Source organism: Notechis scutatus, chromosome Z, assembly GCF_049901735.1.
Source record: "Notechis scutatus isolate UNSWTSFEM ecotype Mainland chromosome Z, rNotScu1.2, whole genome shotgun sequence".
NCBI classification, from domain to species: Eukaryota; Metazoa; Chordata; class Lepidosauria; order Squamata; family Elapidae; genus Notechis; species Notechis scutatus.
In genome coordinates, this window is record NC_142025.1 from 27,963,337 (window position 1) to 27,985,556 (window position 22,220).

Genomic DNA, 22,220 nt, shown 5'->3' on the forward strand with positions numbered 1-22,220 from the left:
CAGTAAAGAAGTTCCACGAGTACCTCTACGGCCGCGATTCACCCTCATCACAGACCACAAGCCGCTGCTGGGCATCCTGGCGGGGAACAAGGCCACCCCGAACATCCTATCCCCCAGGATGACAAGGTGGTCTGAGTTCCTCGCCGCCTACGACTACCGGCTCACACACAGACCCGGTAAGGCGATCTCCCATGCAGACGCGTTGAGCCGCTCGCCGCTTCCCGACCTGAGGCGAGCGATCCAGCTCCCACGGCGGCCACCCTCAGCATAGAGACATTGCGGACCTACCCATAACCGCGTCAGACATTGCCGAGAGACTAATAAAGACAAGCGTCTGGCGCGGGTATTACATTGGGTAGAAAAGGGATGGCCAGAGAAAGACAACGATGAAGCATTCAGGACATTCCGAAACCGGCAAACAGAACTGTCACTACAGAAAGGTTGTTTGCTATGGGGGGACAGGGTGGTCATACCAGAAAAAACTGCAAGGGAAGGTATTAAAATTATTACACGAAGGGCACCCGGGGATTGTGAGGACTAAGGCTTTGGCCAGAAGCTATGCTTGGTGGCCAGGTATGGACAAGGAGATCGAGGCCTGGGTAGCCAAGTGCTCGCGCTGCCAAGAAACCAGACCAAATCCCCCGCAGCACCAATATTAGAATGGGAAACGCCCAGGGGACCATGGTCGAGACTCCATATAGATTTTGCCGGGCCCACAAAGGGAACACATTCCTCATCACGGTGGATGCTTACTCCAACTGGCTGGAGGTAAGCAACATGAAGACCACCACAACAGATGCGGTAACCAAGGTCTTAAACAAACTCTTCGCAACCCACGGTCTCCCGGATGTCATCGTGTCAGACAACGGACCCCAGTTCACCTCGCTGGAATTGAAAGATTCCTAGCGGAGCGAGGCATACGACACGCACTGACAGCGGCAGGCGCATCCGGCGGCCAATGGTAGGGCAGAACGGATGGTTCAATTTACAAAAAGAACCCTCCAAAAGATCGAACACGGGACATACAAGAAAAAATAAATAAAATGCTCCTAATACAACATATCACCCCAAACACAACGACTAACAAAAGCCCGGCAGAATTACTAATGGGGAGAAAACTAAGGTCACCACTCGACAGACTACACCCCACATACAACCCGGAAAAACCCCGGACTCATCTAGCAAGCACCGGGTTTTTGCACCAGGCGACGCAGTCTATGCAAGAAACCTTACGGAGACCCACTATGGGTACCGGCAACTATAACCAACTGACAGGACCCCACTCCTACGGTTACAGACAACCGACGGACAAACATGGAAACGCCACATCGATCAAATAAGATCAAGAACAAAAAACACAACCGACACGCAACCAAACACAGGCGACCCGATAACACAAACCAAGAGGGGAGGGAAGATACAGGGGATCAAATAGGAAATAACCAGCAATACTCACCAGTCAACAGCCAGCCCGAAGTCTCACCAGGAAGGAACAGCCAGGCCAGCTCAACCAGCCCGGAAAGACCAGGCAGGAGCGGCGAAAGTCGCAGCTCGACCAACCCGGGTAGACCGGGAGGAGCTGCAACAAGAGGCCCAGCGACACCTTCCAGGGGTTCCATCGACAGGGCCAAGAGAAACAGAAGTCCCGACCGAACCGGCCGGGAGCCAAACAACAACTAAGCTGCGCAAGTCAAGTAGACAAGTCGAAGCCCGCCTACCTACGGGACTACGTTACGTAGGACCGAACCAAGAGGGAGGGTGTTCTGTACAAGTCAATTTACATACTCGTAGCCCAGCGTCGCGATTGGTTAAAGCGGCGGCGACCGGATTGGTCGGCGAGCCGCACTGATTGGCCCGTTGCGAATCCCCGCGATTGGTGGAAACTAATCGCGGGAGATTCAGCGGTGTCATTAACCGCGCGACCACCGCGGCTCGGAAATAAAAAGCCGCAGTTTTCCCCTTCAAGCTTAAGCTGTATCAGGAGCCAATAAAGAGCTGAAACCAAGTCACTGACTCCGAGCTTCCTTTCTCGACGGACACGACAGAAAGAAAAAGAAAAAAATAGGGAGGGAGGGAAGGGAGAAAGAAAGAAAGAGGGAAGGGAGAAAGGGGAGGGAGAAAGAAAAAGAAAGAGGGAGGGAGGGGAGAGAGAGAGAAGGAAAGAAAGAAAGAGGGAGGGAGGGGAGAAAGAAGGAAAGAAAGAGGAAAGGGAGAAAGAAAGGAAGGGAAAGGAAAGTGAATGAGATGGATGGATGGATGGACGGAGGGAGGGAGGGAGAAACAAAAAGGAGAAGAAGGAAGGACCATAAACCCTGGCACTAGATGCAGCTTCAGAGGATGCTTTGAAACAGCACAACAATCCAGAGCTGGAAGGGACTTCAGAGGTCATCTAGTCCAACCCCCTGCTCCAGCAGGAGACATTATATATTCTTGGTTATTTTGTTTTTTTAACCACATAGCCACACCCACCCAGTCACATGACCACATAACCATGCCCACCAAGCCACGCCCACAGAACCAGTAGTAAAAAAATTGAATCCCACCACTGGCTGAGATACTTGTTACAGAAGTAATGAGCCACTTAAATAATTTAATCTGCCAAATTCAATAGGCCAATCATTAGCACTCAGTCTAAATTATCTCCCAGGTTTGTTGTAGAAACTAAATGAGCAAAGTGAGACAAATGGATCTTAAATTATTTGGTGAAAAGGTACATCACATTTACCTGAGGTGTGTACAATATTTAGAATTTTCATTGCACTAGCATTTTTTTTATCACTCAATACTTACAACTTTCTATTAGAAATAACACCTACAATATTGAATAAACTTTTTTGCAATATAAGTTCAAGAAGCTTCACTTGGGGTTATAACAGTGCATTCAAAGCTTTGTAGCACAAACCTTTTCAAAATACCTTAGATTTGATTAATTTGTGCATGCATAGATGTTCTTCTGCAAACTACCCAAGTGCCAAATGCAATTGACCTACATCTGGAGCTGAATGAATTTACAGAGACTAGGAATTTACTGACTGATTAACTGTACCTTCATTTTAAACTAGATGGAGACTTCAAGAATAGGTAAGATTTGTATATGGCAAAAGCTGAAGCAAGAGCCAAAACAGGAAAGGAACAATTTGACTTCTTAAGCTCATAAGTCACTTAAAATATCATGAAATGAGGACGTGTAAATCCTCCAATCAGAATGTTATTATTAATCCAAGCCTTTTCTTAAAAAAAAATCAGACTGATCAAGTACAAAAGGTAGAAGGAGAAACATTTTTCCAATAGCAACTTTTCTTTTTTCAACTACCATTCATTTTTAATGTATTCTAGCTGACAAGAATCTGTTTGTCATGTAGGTGGTCCCAGTTCAGGCGACATCAAACAAGGAGAAACAAGAACAAATGTAACAAAAAATTCAGAAATGAAGTGTAAATAATATGAAATATGGACAAAATAACAGGAGTTATTTTTTATATTTCAAAAATGAAATACAATTATTTCCCTTCTTACTCTAGCATTGCCATTGTTACCACCCAGTTCATCAGATCCTTCACTGCCAAAATAAGAGTTTAAAAGAGCAGAGCCTCAGCTGCTGAAATTTGTCCATTCCTTCATTGTAAAGAAATATAGCTTACTTTATTTTAGAAGATGTTTATGTCATCCCCATCAAAGATATTTTGCACTTATTTGAAAATCAGCTGGTATAACCCCTCATCTCAACAAGTGATTCTAGATGGCTTTTATATTAAATAAAAATAAAAACAAAAATTGTAAAAATAATTTCAAACCTAAATATAAAAATCAAAGTGCTCATCAGCTAGGAAAATAACAAATTTTAACACAAATTTTTATGCAAATCTAACAGTATAGGGAGATGAGTGGCATAAAAATGAGAGAGAGGGAGAGGGAGAGGGAGAGAGAGAGAGAGAGAGAGAGAGAGACAGACAGACAGACAGACAGACAGACAGACAGACAGACAGAGAAACACAGACAGACAGACGGCAGTATCAGGGCCATCTTAATCTCCAGAGGAAGAATGCTTCATATGGTAACAACTACAGCAGAAAATGCATGCTTTCTCAGCCAACTGGCATTCCATAGCTGAGGAGACCCTAAGCATAATTAGCCTGCTGGAGCGGACAGGTAGAACAAATCAGGAGGAAACAGTCCCACAATAATCCCTTAAATTCTGTCCATCTATTAAACTTATCAGTCAATACCTGAAATGGATTCAGGCTATGAAATTGTATTTTTCCTTCCCAATGTAACAATCAACTTCACACACCAAAACACAAATATCGACAAATATTCTAAATATTTTAAAAAGATGAAAGATAAATTTTTAAGTTTTATTAAAACTTAAAACACAGTTATGAAATGCTAATTTTCCAGTTAATTCTTCCTTTCTCAGCAGTATACTCCAAAATTGATGTGAGTTGTTATATTACCTTCCAGTTTCTAATTTTCTATTTGATTCAACATTAGAGGTCTAGTTTAAATGGTGATTTGGTATTTAAATAAAAACACTCTTATTATGAAAATGGATTGAGGAATAAAAGAATCATTTTTGTGGATGATGCATTAGCAGAAGAGTCTGTTATTCAAGCAAGTGTCTCACTCTGTCAGTGACTGTCTTCAGTAAAGAGGCCATCCTAATTCAAGACCAGTAGAAACTGCCTACAGCACACTGACTTGACAAGCACATTTCCCTAAGTAATCATAAACAAAATACTAAAATAGAATTTGGGCCACTCCAAAACATATGATCAATATGACACTGTGAACTTCTCTATGCCAATACCTGATCCATTATATACGAAGTGGGATTGCTTAATTCTAGATATGAAAAAATTAATTAAAATTACAGAAATAATAAACATTTTAAAATTATTATATTAATAATAATTAATATATCAATAATTTATATCCAACTTTTCATTTATTACAGTATATATTTCCCAAATGTATTCCATCTTACTTGACAGACACCTGGATAATATATACTACTGAAAGATGATATAGATTGTGATAATATTTACCAATGTTAATTCACTTCCTATTAAAGGTAACAGCAGCATTGGCATAAACTCTAATGATGCCAAAATGATAAGCCAAATATTTGCATCCAGATGTCTAATGCAAGTATATAAGTCCACAACTTTGGGGCAAGAGTCATTGCCATTTGGTCATCAAACACACACACACACACACACACACACACACCGTCCCCCTCCCACGAACCACATGGGAATAACTCCTGCCATGAAAACTGGTATATCTCAACGGAAAATTGCATGACCTGTATGCTACAACCATTGCTGCTGAAGTAGATCTGGTAAGTCATCCAGTTGGTTGAGACACCCTGGTTCCAATTTCATGTCTAGCATAAACCACACAGAAATTAGAGTATATATACAGAAATTAGAGTATATATCTGTCTTACATATTGGTAAAAAAAATCAGAAAATAAAATACAAGCTGAATAGTCAAGATCTTGTTGATGACCCAAGCTCTGTAAAGGACCTGGGAATACTCACCTCTAATGATCTAAGTGCTAGAGCTCACTGCAACTACATAGCCAAAAAGGCATTAAGAGTTGTTAACCTAATCCTACGTTGCTTTTTCTCTGGTAATATCTCACTACTAACCAGAGCATACAAAACATTTGCTAGACCAATACTCGAATACAGTTCATCAGTCTGGAATCCTTATCACGTATGTGATATTAACACAATTGAGAAAGTCCAGAAGTATTTCACAAGAAGAGTTCTCCACTCTTCTACCCGTTGTAGAATACCTTATGCCACCAGACTCGAAAATTCTAAAACTAGAAAACCTCGAATTACGCCGTCTTCGGTCCGACTTAAGCATGGTATATAAAATCATACATTGCAATGTCCTACCTGTCAATGAATACTTCAGCTTTAACCATAACAACACAAGAGCACACAACAGATACAAACTCAAAGTAAACCGCACCAAACTTGATTGCAGGAAATACGACTTCAGCAATAGAGTGGTCAATGTCTGGAATACTCTACCCGACTCTGTAGTCTCTTCCCCAAACCCCAAAACTTTAACCTTAGACTGTCTACTATTGACCTCACCCCTTTCCTAAGAGGTCTATAGGGGCGTGCATAAAGCGCACCAACGTGCCTACCGTCCCTGTCCTATTGTTTCTCTTATTCTTTTATTTTTCTTATATGTACCCATTTCATATATTCACAACTATGTATACACTTGTACTTATTATCTTGTAAACAATTGACAAATCAAATAAATAAATAAAATAAAAATAAATAATCATATAATGTGTTGCTAGACAGTAAGTCTTGGCTATCTGGAAGTCTTACAATAATGAATATATTGACAGATTCTATATCGTTTTTACCAGTGAAATGGAAAAGTTTCACCTAACTAGTATGTATGTGAGTAAGAAAAAATGACTAATAACCAGTACATTCTCCATTCTAAGTATTTTACACTTTTTTTACTATGCATCTTTTAACTGAGAGACTTTCTCCACGTATTTTAACATTATGCAACTGCAATAAAACAAAATACCTCACATATAGTATAGAACTGAAAGTCTCTTTGATCCATGGCTGGTGAATTGAGCTATTTTTTTCTTTTTTCAGTTTTGAAGAACCAGAGCAATGGCTAATGGCAAGCTGCAGCACTGCCTTTATATTGGCCTTCCTGAACCATTCCAAGGAAAAGTCGTTATCACTAAATTGTTTCTGAATATTTTATTTGTAATTTTCAGTAAAATCCTTCTCACAAAGATTTCAGGCAGTGTGCTTTACTCCCAGACCTTTCACTTAGAGAATAATCTAGCTCCACCAAGTGATCTTTTAAAAAACTGTTGTCCGGTAAAGTGAGAGCAAACCAGCATGCTTGAATTAGCCCATTTCAGATAAAATAAATATCATTTCTTCACTAAACATGGAAGAAACATGGAATTTCAAGTTGAAGAGTATCATTTTAATTACTTTCTGAAGAGTTGTTTTGATCAAATAATCAACAGTAAATGAAATATTTAGGAAAGTACCCCTTCTGGAATTGAAAAATTAATATAAATGAATCAACAGGATGAAAAATCTGTTTTATCATATAGATAGGCCTCAACTAATGACCACAATAGGGACCAAAATTTCCATGGTTAGGTAAAGTGGTTGCTAAGTGAGTTGTGCCCAATTTTACAATAATTTTTGCCATGATTCTTAAGTGAATCATTCAATTAAGTGAATCACATGGCAAATCTAACTTCCTTCACTGACTTAGCTTGTCAGAAACTGGCTGGGAAGATCATGAAGAGTGACCACATGAGTCTGAGATGCTGTAATAGTTGAAAATACATGCCAATTGCCAAGCACCTGAACTATAATCATATGATCACAGGGATGCCATGATAGTTTAAGTGTGAGTACCAATGGTAAGTCACTTTTTTGAGCACAGTTGTAACTTTGAACAGCCACTGGACAAGTAGTTGTTAAGTGTTACCTGTGCTATAATGAACTTGAAACAATGTATTGAATTATTACCATAAATTTCAGGTTTCTGCAAAAATATTCAGAGACCTCATGGCCTACATGTCTATAAAATACTATACATAAACTTTGACTTAATTCCCTTTCCCATTTTCTTCGATATAGCATGGAATACCATAGTACAGCTATACCTTATCATCTGAATGTACTTGTACTGTATATTTATTAATGACATTTATATGGTTGTCCACCTCACAGAAAGATGGTATACATTAAATAATCAGTGACATATATTTAAATAACATATATAAAGCATTCTAAATATATGAATACTAAAGATTAAATAGTACAATTAAAATATAAAAACCTCAGGCAGAGACTGTGTAATTATATCTACTCCAGTAATAGTATCATCTAAACATGTCTCCGATTTGCTGGGACCATCAGGCTTGGTGATGATAACCAGGAACTTCTGAAGCAACAAACTGGGGAGAAACACTAAGACCACTAGGGCTTGATTAATCAGGCTTCAGGAAATATTTTTCTTCGATTCCCATTCCTTTATTGTTATCTCTTATATTCAGATTATAATTTCATCTAGTAAAACTCACATTAAAAGGTACCAAAACCAAGTCTGTTGAACCTGACTGTCAATTCATTTGGATTTTGTGCTGAGCTTCTTGAAGATATAAGAATTTCAAAAGCCCCAGACATTTTTATACCTGCAGCAACAGAAATTCAGCACTAATATATTTATTTTCCATTTGAATAGATATGACTTTCCTTCATTGATTGCCTTTGTCCAGTTTCTTATATCTATGGAATGATGCTACGTGTCTCAGTGTCAACTTTTGAAATGAGTTCAGCAGAAGCCATATTTACTTCGTTTCTTAGTTGCCATTCTTGAGGGGAGAGGGGAATTAGAAAGGGCTGGAATGTGGTGCCTTAACCCGCTAGACAAAACATCAACCAGAGACAGCGTGAGAACCAAGGACATGGCAACGAACATCTGCTGAGACTGAGAGGGAAGCCATTACTGGACTGATTGGTTAACATGGCTCAAAACACCTGTGAAGGGTGGGAAGTTTATATTCTTTTTATTACTCTGAAGTGTGGGAAATACACAGTGTTAGCTTCACCTTTCTAAGTGCCGATACGATGTACGCAACAAAAGGTCTTTCAAGCTTGAATGGAGTTTCCAAGCCCTGATTCAATTGGGTTAATTGCTTGGAACTATGACATCCAGCTTCAAAGATTAGTATATTTTCCCCCTTGGGTTGATTATTTTTTACATTTCAATTTGTACTGAATAAGATTTTTTTTAAAAGACAAACTATAGACAGCATTTTAATTTCTGTACTGTTCTCTAGGATCAAATTGGAACAAATCATTTTGGCAAAATAAATTGTTATACAACTAATGTTTATTTTGTTCATGCTGGCAATCATGATGTAGCATTCTACTATATTAGAATATTCTCCTTTGTTGATGTCACAGGGTCAGGGCTCCCTCTGCTCCTTTTTAACATCTACATGAAATCATTGGGTGAAATCATCCATCTCCATAGGATACACATACAGATACACAAATGATACCATTATATAGCTCTATCCCAGGTAGAGTTTTGCAGTGGATATTCTTTAGCTATGCCTGGAATGGCAGGGGCCTGGATGGGGAACAAGACTTCAGCTGAAATTAGTCAGTAAAATGGAATGACTGTAGGTGGGCTCCTCTGTATCCAACAGTTTATTATCTTTGGCATTGGATGGGGTTGCACTATCTCAGAGACACCACTGCATAACGGAGATCCATTTGGACTCATGACTACTGCTCAATGAGCAGGTGGTAGCCCTGACCAAGAGAGCCTTTGCCCAACTCTATGCTGTGTGCCAACTATATTCCTGGAGAATGAGGCTCTATGTTCAATTACTCATGCCCTATTTAATCTTCCAACTAGACTATTGCAACACACATCTTTACTCTGTGAATTGCATTGAGTACCACTTTGCTTACAGGTTCAATTCAAAGTGTTGGTCACCCACTTATAAAGCCCTGTCTGGCAAAGGGCCATTTAACATGTAGAACTAGCCAGGGGTGGGATTCTACTAGTTCAGACCAGTTCGGACGAACCACTTGCTCCGAAGATCAGCTGGCAGCGAACTGGTTCGCTGTGATGAGTATGTGGGCCCTCCAGCACTCTTTCCTGTGCCGTATTTCCTTTTTTTAGAGCACAGCTGATTTGCGTGGCTGAGCAGTTTGCCATGCCTTACCTATTTTATTCACAAGGACTGCAATAGAAGGCAAGTATTAAAGCTTTTTCAAATGTGGAGCGCATGCACAGAGGGCACATCTGGCACATGCATGTGCAATCATCAAACCGGTTGTTATACCGGTGGAATCCCACCCCTGGAACTAGCTATGCCTGTCTTCTCAACCTGATTCACTCGATCAAGCAGGGAAGCTGCAGACTGCACCAGTAAAAGAATTTCAACTGTCAGGGTCTAGGAAGAGAGACTTCTCTGCCGCTCTTCCTACATTGTGGAACTTCCTGCACCCAGAGTGAGGAAAGCCATCAATCTCTTGGCCTTCTGCAAAGGGGTCAAAATTAGTGCTCACTTTTCTCCCAGGCATAACGTTGGCACCATCAGAGCAAAATCCTATTAAAAAATTTTCTAGGTAGATCTTAGTAAGCCCAACATTATTTAAATTTTCCATAACTGAAGAACATATTCTCTCTGCATCTTGTTTTTCCAATTCAACTAGCTCAACAAAAATTGTTGGTGATGTAACTGAAAAGTTATTGAAAGTTATGTATTGAAAAGTGTATGCATCAATAACTAAGCAAGGACATGTAATAAAGAATGCAGTTTTATAACATATTAAAATCACCACAGGAAATTATAGAATAAAGAATAGGCAATAATTAGAATCAAAAGAAAAAGGAAAAATTGTAAAAGATAAGCCAATAGCTGGGACAAAATAAAAATATCACAAAAATAAGCTGGTACAGTGGAACCTTGGGTCGTGAACACTCCTGTTCACGACCAAATCGGGTAGCGAACAAAAAAATCCACCTGATTTTTTAATTGGGCCATGATTCAAAAATCTGGTAGCAAACAAAATTGACATGGAAAGATTCCCTTTCTGTGCAGATTTCCCCTTTGGTGCCATTTTTTTTACTGCACGCATGCATCAAATAAGCTTTAAAAAATATTAAAGAGTCTGGCAGCAAAAATTCAGGAGTGGGGGGGGGGAGAAACCCCTTTTTTGAGACGCCAGACTAACGTGCATTTACATGCCTCCAGCCCCCTTGTTTGCTGCAAAGCTAGATTGCAGTAAGCAAGGGATTGGAGGCATGTGAATGAACACTAGTCTGGCCATTTCGGAGTTGATTTGACGAACACAACAAAAAAATAGCTATCAGTTCTGCCAAACTGGTGCAAACTAGCTGAATCCCACTACTGAGGATAATCCACTTCCATGCAGAAGATATAATCATGAAAGTACTTGGGCCCAACCATGAGTCCAGAGAACTTCTAAGTCAAAAATCTTCTTTTTCAAAGAAAATTACCCCAAGTTATAATTGCAGTAGGTAGACAGCCAGTGGTTTATGTACAAATAGCAATTTAATCTTGATAAGTTTCAATTTCAGCCTGTTTCATCTCATCCAAATGCCTACCACTTTTAGGTATGAAGTGTGATGTAATATCTTACCTAGCCTAAGGTGAAGGGGTAATGTGAGAGATTCAGAATGCCACTTTAATTATGCTAGATGTAAGTTAAACAAGAAAAGTGCATTGACAGGCTTTCAGCTTTGTTACATTATCCTACTTCTGATAAGGGTATTTCCAGAAAGGTGTTTTTTTTACCAGCCTTGCAGAACATAATTGATCAAAACTTCTACATCTTCAACTCAGTCAAGATAAAAATGTATAAATGGGTATCAGCATAATGGATGTTCACTGGCGGGAGGGGGATGGAGTACTGCATTCATCCTTGCTCTATTTGACCTCTTGGTGGCTTTTGATACCATTGACCATGGGATTCTCCTGAGGTAGTTTCAGGGGATGGGAGTGGGAGGCCTTGTGCTGTCCTGGTTCACTTCCTTCCTCTGCGGCCATTCTAAGTCAGTGTTGATAGGAGGGGAGAGATCCAGCCTTCGCTCACTGCTTTACGGGCTTCCGCAGGGCTCAGTACTATCTCTGCTCCTGTTCAACATTTATATGAAGCCGCTGCTGGGTAAGATCATCCGTCACCATGGACTGAGGTGTCACCAATATGCTGATGATACTCAGCTTTATGTCTTGGCCTGTGATTAGTTAAATGTTGCTGTATCCTCGGAGTGCCTGGAGGCTGTTACGGGCTGGATGGGGAGCAACGGGTTGAAACTAAATCCTTGCAAGACTGAGTGGCTCTGGGTTTGGGGTTTGTTGGCTCAGGGAGAATTGCCACCTTTGGTCTTAGATGGGGTGGCACTACCCCAAACAGACCCTGTGCATAATCTAGGGGTTTTCCTGGACTCATGCCTCCTGCTCGAAGAGCAGGTGGTAGTCATGGCCAGGAGGGCCTTTGCACAACTGTGAGTTGTGCACCAGTTACACCCTTTCCTGGACCAATGGTCCCTAGTCATAATTACTCATGCCCTAGTCACTTTCCATCTTGATTATTGCAACGCGCTCTTCATGGGGCTTCCCTTGAAGAACATCCAGAAGCTCTAGTTAGTGCAAAATGCAGCAACCCACATGGTTTTGTGCAGACCCACGTTTCACCCGCAGGAGCTGCATTGGTTGCAGATTTGCATCTGAGTGCAATTCAAGGTGCTGGTTGTCACCTTTAAGCCCTTCATGGCTTGGGACCAGGTTATCTGTGGGATCTCTTGCTGGTCACATCTACCCAACCCATTGGAGCGGGGAGGCAGAAAATACTAAAGGTCCCATCCCTGAGGGAGATACACCCGACGGAACCCAGAAGAAGGGCCTTTTCCATGGTGGCACCCTCTCTCTGGAATATCATTCCCCCAGATTAGAATGCCCCCCTCTCTAATACTCTTCCCGAAGGCACTGAAGACCTGGTTCTGCCAGCGGGCCAGGGAAATCCGGAGCAGGATGGAGCCCATCAAATGGCTTTGTAATCTGCTGTCATGGGGGCAGGGGGGTGGGAGTTGGGGGGTGATTTTTTCCCCCAGATTTTGTTCTGTTGTACTGTATTATTTGATTTGATTTTGTTTGTTAGTTTCATTGTTTTTTTAAAAAAATGTGGTTTTATATTCTGTAAGCCGCCTTGAGTCGCCATGGGTGAATAGGCAGCAATATAAATTAATTAAATAAATAAATAATGATCACATCAAACTGACAGATCTTTTCTTCCAGGTTGTGATGACCAAACTGTCTGGTAGCTCACATATGAATCCTAGCAGGCCAATCTCTGTCCACCATTTCTGATCATTGCTTCTTCCTTAGGAAGACCTGAGACTTTAGAACAGTTTTCTCAATCTCTAACTTTTGTAGGTGGTTCAGAATATCATGGGTGTTATCGAACACCACTAAGAATTCAACTCAGATCAGGAAGAGCACACTTTCCCCACCTAAGACTGAACAAATGACAATTCTATTCCAGGCTCATGGCCAAACCATGATTAAAAAGTATCTAGATAAACTGTTTAGGTTAAAGATGTGGTTAGTTGAATTCCCATCACTATTTTTACAATCTTCTTTAAATATAACCTCTGGGAATGCCCTTCATCAGGACCGCTACCTCTTTCAAGCATGCTAAGGAGGTTATGGACAAATTTTCAGATCCAGCTCTTGACCTTTTTCTAACCATCTAAAGCAGTGGTCGCCAACTGGTGGACCGTGGCCCACTGGTGGTCCGTGAGAAAATTTTGGTGGTCCGCATAGAAATGCCACCCCCAGAGCACCCCCCCCCCAAAGCAATTAATCCAGGCAGCATGGGAACACAAGGCTGTGCCACTCACATGTCCTGTGGGAACGCTCCCCGCCCACTCACTCCTTACCTGGCAAACTTGCCTGCTAAGTTGCTATTTTTCCTTTTTCCGACCATCAGCTGTTTTGCTGTGCCGGGAGATTCAGATTAGTTAGAAAGCAGGAAATCATTGGATTTCTATCTGATCTTTAGTTAATCTCTAGTTAATCCTTAGGACTGAAGCAGTGCAGACTCAGATAGCCGATGGCAGAAACACAGATCTCTAAGTGAATCTGTGAGCAACTCAATCTGCCTGCCTGCTTTGCCTGATTTTGGGTAAAAGTTGCTCTTTTTTAAAATAAAAAATTCAATATTTACGTACGTGCTGTGTTGTGAGTTAATTTTGTAAGTTTGCTTGCTAGCAAATTTTATGTGACACACTCAGATAGCTGATGACAGAAATACAGATCTCTAAGTGAATCTGTGATTCTATGAGCAACTCAATCTGCCTGCCTGATTTTGGGTAAAAGTTGCTCTTTTTTAAATAAAAAATTCAATATTTATATAAATATTTATAGTAGTTACACACAAGCTATGCCCAGCCAGTCACAAGCCACACCCACAAATTAGGTCACGCCCACAGAACTGGTTAAGAAATTTGAATTCCAACCCTGCCTGTGTGTGTGTGTGTGTGTGTGTGTGTGTGTGTGTGTGTGAGAGAGAGAGAGAGAGAGAGAGAGGGAGGGATTAGATCAGATCTCTCTTTCTCTCCCACCAACAGTCAGCAACCCACCGTCAATCAAAATTCATATTAGTGGTACCCGGGATTTAAAATTATGAGTTTGATGGTCCCTGAGGTCCAAAAGGTTGGTGACCCCTGATCTAAAGAGTCAAGAGAGACATGAAGTGAGGAAAGAATGAGGATTTCATGAATTTGAGCCACTTATTTGCAAAACATGCAAATTTATCTCAATGGCACAGCAGCAAATCCTTCTCTTTTTATATCCTATATTTTTTGTATTTCTCACCTTAAAATCACAGGAAACTGCTGTTTTCCAGGAAGTGTGGCTCCTTTGGCCACGGAAAATCGGGAACTATACTTTGACTTGGCTCTTAAGATTTGCCTGTAAAACATGAAAAATTATTTGTAAATGGTAACAATAGTGTCAAATACTAAAGCAAAACAAAATAATTTTACTGTGTTAAAGTACAATAGGTTTTACAAGCTACTGCATGGTTTATTGTGGTTTCAAAAATTCAGAGTAAAATAAGCCTTAGTGAAAATAATAGAAAAAAATAAAAATTGTCTCCTGCTTTCCTGTGATTTGAAGGATAACATCTAACCCTAACCCATTGTAACGCCACTGAACATATTTCATCTGAGATTTCCTGCTTTTGGATTGCATTTCAAACTACGGATTCCTTTATTGTGGTTCTATAACAAACAATGAACTTAAGATAAAGCACCTACTTTAAAAAGATCGTGGCCTTCGCTTACATTTGTGAAGTCTGCAACCTGAGACTGCCTCACTTCATTTTCAAGTTTACAACAGAATCTCAGAAACAAATGTTAGAAACAGACTGATGCAGGCCGGTGTGTGGAGGGAGCTGGGAAAATATTTTTTCTAGTCATTCTGAAAAAAGAGGGGGGAGCGGCGATTTATAAAACTTTTATAAAACTTTTTTTTCTGTAAAAATAACGTGAAACCTTTTTCAGATTATCTGTCCAGAACCTGTTGTAGAAGGTGCACGGTTACAATACTACATTTAATAAGCCAACGGGGAAGAAAAATGCAGCTCTGAGCAGACACACGAACGATTACCATTCGGCTACATCCACCTAATTGTTTTTTTACATAGCAAAACCCAAAGCTTATTAAGGCATGCTAGGACGGAAAGCTGGAACGGTCAAAAGTTTAGGCGAACACAAGCAAAAGAGGAAGGAATTTATAGACATGCTCTGTAGCGCATACTATAGGCTAGGTAACAAAGGCGGAGAACATGCCTTTATCGCGCATGCGCTGTCTCGTTCAAACTGCGCCTTAACAGCCAATCAGGACCAGCAGCGGAGACTTTCGAACAAGCGGGAAGCGAAGCTTTGGAGGGCAGAAGTTGAAAACAGTAGTAAAGAGCTAACGGCTAGAGTGTTTGTAACCCTGCAGTGAAGAAAAAGGGTGTTGAGGGAAGAACACGAGCCGCGCGCCCAAAGGGATACTGAGTTGAGTTCGATTTGCTTAAAGTCGCGGGCAGTCCCTGGGGCATGCGGGCAGTGGTTGCGAAGGGCACAGTCGGAAGGGAACGGAGGTAATAAACATCCCGTCCCATTAAGAGCAGGTCTTAAAATAACTGGGCTTTCCCCTAGAATTACCCCTTGCCCAGTGGTTGTTAAAGCTGTTTTGTAAATCCTGTTTAATTCAATGGAAGTAGGGCTATCCCAGGTATACCAATTCAGAAGTAAGTTTCTTTGAATTGAATGGGGAGGGGGAATTGCTCCAGGGAAATGTGTATATTGTTTTACAGCTTTGTGGTATTTGTACAACTATTTCATGGAATGCAATTCAGATGCATTTGCATTATGATTTTTTTTTGCTGCGTACCTAAATTATTGCAGAAGTCACTTGATTAAAGTGACGTCTGCGTGAAGTTGAGAACAAGTCAGATTTTTATTCAGTTTTGTGCCTGACAAAATCAAGCGGTCTTAATATATCAAGAGTGTATTGCATTTTATAGTTTCTGTACTTTAAGAAATTTAGAAACCTGAGATTTGATTGTTTTCATTCATGTCACAGGTGACTAGTTTTTCTCACAAATAATAGTTATAACATATTTCTATGTCATACCTGATAGTCTTCTGATCTAATGAGGCTGTTAGAATATATTTGTATTTTACTTTATAATATAATTTGTTTGAGGACCTTTATTAATGCTCAGGAACCATGTTTCATTTTACTTTCTTTAAGATCTGCTAGCCTTCTTACTTATTACTGTTCATAGACCTTGAAAGTTGGTTACCTGGGGAAGTGAAACAAGGTATATATTCCTAGAATAGCTTCTCATTTGAAATTTTTTTTCTTCTCATCAGAAAATCTAGAAGCCATGGTTTTGGACCAATGCAGGTAGTCCTTGACTTATGAGAGACAAATGACATGCGTTTTGTAATTTGTAAGGTTACTTTGTATTTTAATCTGATTTATATTCTTTTTTTTAAAGTAATGTTCAGATTTACTAGCTTTTAACATTCCTAAACTGATAAACAAGTTGGAGACTAGCTCCTGATAATAAAAGTTGTTAGTACAAATTGGGGTCTGGCTTATCTCTTTGTGAACCCTAAACTACCTTCTTACAATTTATTCCTCTTCAGACTCATTTTAATAAAGATATATGCTATTATCATATCAAATCAACTTTCCTATTTCAGATTTCTTTGTAGATAGAATAGAATAGAATTCTTTATTGGCCAAGTGTGATTGGACACACAAGGAATTTGTCTTGGTGCAAATGCTCTCAGCGTACATAAAAGAAGAGATATGTTCGTCAAGAGTCAAGAATCATAAGGTACAACACTTAATAATAGTCATAGGATAAGCAAGCAAATCATACTGAGGAACAGTCAATATAAATCGTAAGGATACAAGTGACAAAGTTATAGTCATACAGTCACAAGTGAGAGGGGATGGGTGATAAGGATTTGTTATGTAAACTATAAAAAGGGATGTAAGATAAAGATGGGTTTCCTCTTTGAATGAGGAATCTCTTTTGCCTGAATATTCGGATAAATTGTAATAAAATGATCTTCCTGTCTTGGTTTGTATCATTGGAAAATATGCACACTGAGGCACGAGCTTGAAAAAGCCATATTTGGCTTTCACTTATGACTACAATTGAACCCAAAATTTATGTTACTAAGTGAGACAGTTCTTAAGTGAGTTTTCCCCATTTTATGATCTTTTTTGCAACAGTTAAGTAAATCACTGCAGTTAGTAACATGGTTGTTAGGTGAATCTTGCGTTCACTTTTACTTAGTTTGTCAGAAGGTTACAAATGGGATCATATGACCCCGGGACACTGCAAATGTCATAAATATGAGTAAGTTGCTAAGCATCTGAATTTTGCTCACGTGACCTTGGGGATGCTTCAACAAATTTAAGTGTGAAAAAACAGTCATGTCACTTTTTTCAGTGCCATTGTAACTTTGAACAGTCACAAAATGAACTGAAGCCGATTTATATATAAAGTGTACTAGACGAAGTGGGATTTTTGTGACCATCCACCTAACAGCTTTCTGTCATCATTCTTAGAATGGAGAATTTAACAATCACAGATCTGGAAGGGACCTTGGAGGTCTTCCAATCCAACCCCCTCCTCAAGAAGAGGACCCTATGCCAAGGGTGTCAAACTCAAGGCTTGGAGCCGGATCTGGCGTGCAGGGTGCTTAGAAATCTGGCACACGAGGCCGCCTTGGAAACAGCGAAGGACTGGCCAACAGTTCCTCTGTCAGGAAAAATGGAGTTTGGGAGGGCCACATGCAGCCTTCCTGTGTCCTGTTTTTGGTCTGGAGTGCCTCCTGGAGCCTCTGCCAGTACACCCCCACACCCTGAGATACGTTTTCACTGGCAGAGGGCTAGAGAAACAAACTAAAAACAAAACACAAGGAAAAATGTTTCCCCTTTTGCATTTGAGCATCTAAGAAGGATCAGGAAAGGGGAAAGGAAAGAGCAAGGAGAATGAAGAGGGAAGGAAAAAGAAGGAAGGGAAGTCCTGCCTTAGCACTTGGCTACCAGTAGACGGCAAGGCTTCTCTGGAGGACAAGGGTTTTGCGCTCTCCCTGGTCTCACCTTCCTCTGCTGGAGACAATGGATCCCCCCAGCCCCACCTGGGGCACCATAGATACCCTTGACATAAGTGATGTCGAACCGGCCACGCCCACCCAGCCCCCTGAGATTAAACACAATCCTGATGCGATCCTCAATGAAATCGAATTTGACACCCCTGCCCTATACCATTTCAGACAAATGGATGTCCAATCTCTTCTTAAAAGCCTTCAGTGATGGAGCACTTATAACTTCTGGACACTTCTAGTGTTTAATTCCTGGACATGACAGGAAATTTCCTTAGTTCTAGATTGGTTCTCCTTGATTAGTTTCCATCTCTTGCTACTTTTCCTGCCTTCAGGTGCTTTGAAGAATAGGTTGAGCCTTTCATCTTTGTGTCAGCCCTTCAAATATTGAAAGACTTCCTATCATGTTACCCTAGTCCTTTTCTATAGACTAAACATGTCCAATGCTTACAACCATTTTTCATGTTTTGCTTCCAGCCTCCTAATTATTTTTGTTGCTGTTCTCTGCACTCTTTGTACAATCTCAATGTCTTTTTTATATTGTGATGACCAAAACTTGATAAAATATTCCAAGTCTGATCTTACCAAAGCATTATAAGGCAGTACTAGCACTTCACATCATCTTGATTCTGTCTCTTAATTCAGCCTAGGACTGCATTGCCTTTTTTGATTGCTGCTGCACACTGCTATCTTATATTTATATTAGTTGTCTATTAGAAATCCTGGATTCCTCTCAGTTATTGCTGTTGGACCAGATGCCACCTATTCTGTACCTGTATGTTTGCTTTTTCTTGCCTAAATGTAAAACGTTACTATTCTCACCACTGAATTTTGTTTTGTTAATTGGGGTCCAGTGTTCAAATCTGTTGACTCAAGATTTTTGGGGGATTTTGAGCTTATCTTCTCAGATATTGGCTATTTTTTCCAGCTTAGTGTCATCTGTTAATTTGATGAGTTCCGCTTCTATCCCCTCATCTAAATCATTATGAAGATGTTGAAAAGTACTGGGCCTAAGGCAGAACTTTGGGGTATTCCACTGCATACTTCTTTCCATGTAGATATAGTTCCATTGAGGACTACATGTTGAATTTGGTTTGTCAGCCAGTTATGAATCCATGGTGATACTGTCTATTCAACATTTTTCTAACTTATCAAGAAATACCGGTAGGTTGTGGTCTATTTTGTCATGCCTTATTGACATCCAAGTATACTATGTCCACAGCATTTTGCTGGTCCACTAATTTAGTTACTTTGTCAAATAATACAATAAGGTTTGTTTGGCATGATTTGTTTTTGGCAAACCCATGTTAGCTTCTAGTTATAACTTTGCTTGCCTCTAGGTGTTCACAGACCTGTTGCTTGATTATCTTTTTCAGGATCTTCTTGGGTGTTGATGTCAGGTCTGTAGTTTCTTGGATCTATTTTCCAGTCCTCTGGTAGTTCCCCAGTGCTCCAAGATCTTTGAAAGATGGTTCGTTGGCTCCGAGATCACGACTGCCATCTCCTTCAGAACTTTGGAATATAATCCATCTGGTCTGGTCTGGTGATTTGAACCCTTCCAATATGGACAGATTTGTCTTACCATTTTTTGCCTATTTTAACTTATTTTCCTAGCCAATCTTTTAAGGTTCTGCTTTTGGTAGATTGGGCTGTTTTTTCATTACCTGTGAAGACAGATGCAAAGAATGAATTAAGTAGCTCTGCTTTCTCCCTGCTGCCCATCACTTCCTTGCTAACTTTTCCCATTAATGAACCATTTGTTTCTTTGACTTTTTTCTTGTTTTTAACATGCTGAAAGAAACATTTTTTATTATTTTTGACATTTCTTCAGGTCTTATTTTATTCTCAGTCTTTGCAGATTCAGATTATATGCTGGTATTCTGCCGTAATTATGTATCCCTTTTTATTTTTATTTTTTACTTTTTGTCTTTCAATTTATCAGATAATTCCTTGTGCAGCCATGTTGATTTCTTCTTGGATTTCTTATTTTTCTTTTTCAGTGATATTGTGCTGGACTTAAGTTATGTAATTGAACTTCATTCATGTAATTGCCTGTTTTCTTGATCCCAGCTCAGAAACAATTTTGCTAAGCAATAAAATATTCCAATAATTTTGATGAGCCCAGCCAAGGCCCTGAGTTCACTTAGATTAGAAAGTTGAGTTTCAGAATAGACAAACTCGGCTGTTATTGGGATGTCTTTCTGGTGCCTGTTGTATAAATTTAATCATTTTACAGTACCAGTGAAATTCTTTTTATGCTTGGGTGAATATCCATGTAAGTAATAGCTTTTGTTGATAAATTTGTCTATTGATCAAAGCCGTGTGTCAAACTGGATTCCAGGCTCCCTTAAATGTCTGCTAAACCTTGTGGATGATAGAGAACCCTGGATCGTGAGAGGGACCAGTGAGTTCCAATAGGGCAGCAAAAGGTTGTATGATAAAATCATAACTGGGCAGATTAGAGAGCTAAATTGTCACGGGTATGAACCAGGGGAATCTGCATTGCACCAGTTAGAAAATTTCCAGGAGTTCAGATGTACTCCAAAACTTGATATAAACAACTTGATATTTCACAAATTAGGGCAAAATCCCTTAACTTCTTCGAGGAAATGCTTATTAGCTTGGGATAAGAGACAATTTACTATCTAAACTGGAATGATAAAAAAGATATTTCTGGAATAGATGCAAGCAGTTATGTAATCTACCAAGTTTGGGTACTTTCTAGTATAATAAATTTTTAAAACAAGATTTGCAACATGATCATATCAATTAGCTCATATATTGATGTTGGTCTAAATTATTACAGTTGTTTGTTTTTAAGCAAAAATATTCTAGATCAGGAGTGTCAAACTCAAGGCCTGGGGGCCAGATCTGGTCCGCAGAGTGCTTAGAGCTGGCCTGCAGGCCTGCCATGGAAACAGCGAAGGACTGGTCTGCGATGCCTCTGCCAGTGAAAAGGGAGCTCCAGGCTCCGTTTTCGGCCACAGTGGCCTCCTGTAACCCTCTGCCAGCGAAAACAGCTCAGGGAGGCCATACAGCCTTCCTGAGCTCCATTTTCTCTGGCAGAGGGCTGCGGAGGCCGTCGTGGCCAGCAGACCTCAGGCCCTGTTAAGCATACCACAGCTCCTGGCCCTGCAGTTACTACATAAAGCAAGTGGACAATGTTAAGTACCTGTAACTATTTTTGTTTGAAAATATTTGTATATGTTCTTGTAAAGAGAAATAGTACTTTGTGTGCCTATGCATATGTGTATAACACAAACATTTTGGCCTCAAGGGAGAAAGTTTGATGGGAAAAAATGTGAGACTGACCTTTTAAAGAATTAAATCTCCTCAGTAAATGAATACTTTGCATTTTGAACTTTTTATCTTCTTTCTGTTAACACTGAATAATTGGACCTAAGTTTGGGGTTTAATTGTACTATGTGTGCAGATATTTGTAATTCCTATAATTGTGTAAGTTTTGTTATATTCATATACGATGAATATTGAGATGGCTTTTCTCCGTAGAACTGCTGCGAGCATCCAGAGAGTGGGAGTGGGAGGTGCTCCAGTCTCATGTCGTACAGGCTGAGCTATAATTGAAGGAACGCTCCTCCTCCTCCACGTGACTCCTCCATGCGTTCCCCCAGTTTTAGCTCAGCCGTCGACAAGACAGGCAGCTTTCTTTGTTCCTTGGCCGTTTCAGGTTCCTTTTCAATTGATCTTCTCAGGTTTGCCTTTATATACCTTTCAATCCTTGTCCTAGTGCTTGCTGTGTGGTCCCAAATTATCGTAGTGGCGATACCTTCTCGCCCTTAGGGAGATAGGGGGTGTCGGAGCCTTTGCCCCCACCCCCTCCTTTTCCCTCTGCCTGCTCCCAAGCCTCGCTTTTTAAAGCCAGCCCGTTTTTTCGCTATATTTATTTAGCGATTGGTTGCGATCTTCCCCCCACCAACGCAATTAGAGAGAGCTCCTTCTTCCCA

The 22,220-nt window shown here is 40.3% G+C and overlaps 1 protein-coding gene and 1 long non-coding RNA gene across 3 annotated transcripts in view; one reads left to right on the top strand and one right to left on the bottom strand.

Annotated features, from left to right (window-relative positions):
* Positions 1-9,400: 9,400 nt before the first annotated feature.
* Positions 9,401-15,357, bottom strand: LOC148128804 (uncharacterized). The gene is made up of 3 exons (XR_015745635.1): positions 14,917-15,357; positions 14,447-14,542; positions 9,401-11,704 (listed from the first exon to the last, which is right to left on the bottom strand). It is a non-coding gene; the product is annotated as an uncharacterized LOC148128804 (long non-coding RNA).
* Positions 15,358-15,495: 138 nt separating this feature from the next.
* SGO1 (shugoshin 1) overlaps positions 15,496-22,220 on the top strand; it is a 25,038-nt gene continuing 18,313 nt past the window's right edge. The window contains exon 1 of one of the 2 annotated variants that reach the window (XM_087945068.1): positions 15,496-15,722. The gene's annotated coding sequence lies outside the window, so the exon portion shown is untranslated. The remainder of the gene's footprint in view (positions 15,723-22,220) is intronic. The other variant, XM_087945070.1, reaches the window with a different exon arrangement.